This window comes from Dromiciops gliroides, chromosome 4, assembly GCF_019393635.1.
Source record: "Dromiciops gliroides isolate mDroGli1 chromosome 4, mDroGli1.pri, whole genome shotgun sequence".
Lineage (NCBI taxonomy): Eukaryota > Metazoa > Chordata > Mammalia > Microbiotheria > Microbiotheriidae > Dromiciops > Dromiciops gliroides.
In genome coordinates this window covers 414,551,804-414,555,794 of record NC_057864.1, presented here as the reverse complement: position 1 = coordinate 414,555,794, position 3,991 = coordinate 414,551,804, and the positions used below count along the sequence as shown (strand labels likewise).

The 3,991-nt window shown below is 39.0% G+C and overlaps 1 pseudogene; it reads left to right on the top strand.

Annotated features, from left to right (window-relative positions):
• The first annotated feature begins 1,570 nt into the window (after nucleotides 1-1,570).
• On the top strand, nucleotides 1,571-2,229 carry LOC122726503 (annotated as a pseudogene).
• Nucleotides 2,230-3,991: the final 1,762 nt, after the last annotated feature.

Below are 3,991 nucleotides of genomic sequence, written 5' to 3'. Positions count from 1 at the left end.
AATGGAGGTTGCTTAATTGTCAATTTCTCCTAGTACTCTTTCATCTCTAGCCTCTTCCAGAATTCCATTTTAAAATTTCAACTCATGACAAGGCCCCTAAGGACATGTAGTGAACTCTAGCAATGTATATTCAGTGGGAAAACCACTGAACTTGTTTAGGGGACACCCTTGTCTATCATTTACAAGTCTTAAACTTGAACAGTGACTACATGTTAAAGATTACAGGCCCCAGAGTTCATTGGAGCATAATTAATGGAGCCAACCAAGATGAAGCATTCAGTTCCCATCTGGGTCAATTAACTCTGCTCATTGTTACATAGTGTACCCCTGTATGCTGACCAGCCCCCTTGTAAATGTATCTTGTTGACTACAAATGAAGATAGGAGAAAGAATGTAGACAGATCAATAGAAATTCATCAACACTTAGAAAAATAATACCAAACTCATGGCCTGCTAATCACTAATGTCATCTTCATTTTTGAAAGACAGCATATTTTATTATTATATCTGAATAAAGACAAGGGGTGGGGGAGAAAAATTGCCATCAAAGAGCAACCCTGTTACAATGGGAAAGTGTCAGATTGTTCAGATTATCTGTAGGGATCAGCAACCTGAAGCTGGTCATGGTATCTAGGACAGGTGGGAGGCCACAGTGGTGAGGCCTCAGGGGAGCACAGGAACTGCTTACAACAGCTTTGTGAGAATTAGCTTGCTCCTGAGCTAAAGGTTGGGGACCTTGGTTCTACATAGTAGACAACACTGTCAACCAGCCACCAATGCTAGGTTATTATTTCCAGACATAACAGGAGCTGTGTGTACTGTTGAGTGAGGATGGCAGCAGCTGTTGGCCCCTTTGACCTCTTGCATTTCTAGGATCCCCTCTTTTAATTGATTTCTTGTGATATTGCTGCTTTTTCCCTTCGCCCAGCACCTCTAACTATACAGAGACTGTCATCTTATTTTAATGAAAATATTCTCACTTTGTGCTTTTTTTTCCCCAACCATCAGAAATTTTTAATTTTGTCTTTAAGTGTTCCTTGCCACTATTCCCTCAAGGCCACCGTACCTTTAGCTTTTAGGAACAAAATGAATTTTCCTGAGTGAGAAAGTACTCAGAAGGCCCTGTCCCTCTTATTAAGCATAGTGGTTGGTTTGAAACCTAGAAATAATTCTTCAAAGGAGATATTCAAAGTCTTAAGTGCTTAGAAAGTAATTCTGCCATTTCTTTTAGAATCTTGTGCTATAGCTCACCTAGGTCAGGTAGGTGACTCTAACAGCTTCAGGGGCAGTAAGTGCTTTCTTATAATCTTGGCATTGCTATTAGACTATTATCTCTATGAGCCATTTGTATTCTACTTTTTCCAGATCAAAAATCATTCTTCTTGGCAACGGAAATACTCAAATATTCAAGTGGATATATGATTCTGGGCATTGTTATTCTCATATGCCATGGTCTCTGGCCCTTTCATATACTAATTGTTTGCCTCCAGATTTGCTCCAGGTTGTCAACATCCTTTCTAAAATATTATGCCCGAGCTGCTCTCTGCCCAGAGCTGTACACTGCCAGGGTCAGTGAAGTACCAAAATGGCTGAACAAAAGCTTGCTATGAAAGCTATTGATTGGGTAGCATTTGGTGAGGTCATACCCACAAACCAGAAAGCCATTGCTAATGCCTTGAAATCCCATAATGAATATCTTAATACCTGATTGGTTACCCTGGCTAAGAAGCCACAAGTGATCAACTGGGCTTACTACAAGGAACACGTGGCCAAACCTGGCCTTGTGGATGAGTTTGAGAAGTTCAATGAGCTGAAGATTCCTGTGCCAGAAGATAAATTCACTTTCCCTAGTAGACGCCAACGAACAGGAAGATGCAAAAATTGGTGCTGATGTCGTGAAAGCTTCAAATGCCAGGATTACAGATCTTCAGAAAGAGATGGAGGGGCAGCTAGGTGGCTCAGTGGATAGAGCACCAGCCCTGTAGTCAGGAGTACCTGAGTTCAAATCCAGCCTCAGACACTTAACACTTACTAGCTGTGTGACCCTGGGCAAGTCACTTAACCCCAATTGCCTCACTTAAAAAAAAGAGAGAGATGGAAAAAATCAAGAATATATTTCAAATTCCATTTGAACAGATGACCATTGAGGATTTGAACAAAGTCTTCCCTCAAACCACATTGGACAAGAAATGTCCTTATTGGCCCTACCAGCCAACTGAGAACCTCTAAAATTGGGCCTCAGAGGAAGCTGTGGCCCTCCTATGACATGCTCCTGAAATCTTCAACAAAGCAATTGTACAGTCAAATATATATACATAATTCCAATAAAGAACTGGAAATCAAGTGAATGCCCATTAGTTGGGGAATGGCTGAAAAAGTTGTTGTATATGAATGTAATGGAATACTTTTGTGCTGTAAGAAATGATGAGCAGGCAGAATTCTGAAAAACCTGGAAAGACTTAAGTGGACTGATGCTGAGTGAAATGAGCAGAACCAGGAGAACATTGTACACAGTAACAGCAACATTGTGTGATGATCAGCTGTGATAGACTTGGCTCTTCTCAGCAGTGCAATGATTCTAGACAATTCCAAAGAACTCATGATGGAAAATGTTCTCCACATCCAGAAAAAAGAACTGTAGATTTTGAATGCAGATTGAACTATATTGTTTCTACTTTTGTTTTTTGGGTTTTTGAGATTTTTCCCTTTTGTTCTGATTCTTCTTTCACAATGTCACTAATGCAGAAATATGTTTAATGTGATTATACATATATAACTATCAGATTGTTTCCTGTCTTGGGGAGGGACAGGAAGAAAGGATAAAAATTTGGAACTAAAAATCTTATAAAAACAAATGTTGAAAACTATCTTTATGTGTAACTGGAAAATAATAAAATACTTTTATGATTTAAAAAATAAAATATAATATAATGCCAAAAATTGAATACGATACTCCAGATACCATCTGACCAAAACAACTTTGGTAGGAGACTATTACTCCTTTGCTTTGGGAATTTCAGTTCTATTAACGTAGGCAAAAGTTCATTAGTATTTTGGGTTGCTATGTTATACTGTTCAATCCACTAAAACTAGAAGATATTTTTTTCACACAAAATACCCCCTCTAGGCACACACACATACACAAATACACACACACACAATTGATTTTTTGAACCCAACTGTAGAAGTTCACATTTATCCCTATTAAATTTCATTTTATAAAGTTCAGTCCACCATACCAGATCTTTTGGATCCTGCCTCAGTCATTCCCACATTTTAGCTATCCCTTCCAATTGTGTATCACTGAAAGATTTTAAATTGTGACTTTTATGGCTTCAGCCAAGCTTCAAAAATGTTAAAGAGCAAAGACTCAAGGACTGCTTCCTGGGATATTACAGTAGAGACTTCCCAGTCAGGTTCACATTAATTAATTAATCAACAATCTTTGGGTCCAACTATTCCATGGATCCAAATCCACCTAATTGTTCTAATATCCCACCTCAAGTCTTTTAATGTTGCCCACAATGATATCATGAGAAACTCTGCTAAATGACTTGCTGAAATCCATCCATATTAAGTCTATGGTTTTCCTGTAGTCTAGTAACCCTGTCAAAAAAGGAAATGAGGTTAGTCTAGCATGACCTGCCCTAATGAAGCCCTGCTAGTTCTCAGTAAGGGAATACTACATATCTATCTGAATGATCATAAATATTTCTTTTAATAACATGGGGCAGCTAGGTAGTACAGCGGATAGAGCACCAGTCCTGGATTCAGGAGGACCTGAGTTCAAATCCAGCCTCAGACACTGATCAATTACTAGCTGTGTGATCCTGGGCAAGTCACTTAACCCCAATTGCCTCGCACACACACAAAAAAACATGCTCCACAATTTGGAGCTATGCCCAAAGGGCTACAGAACTGTGCATACCCTTTTATCCAGCAATACGACTGCTAGGTTTACATCCCAAAGACAGCTCCAAAAAGAGAAAAA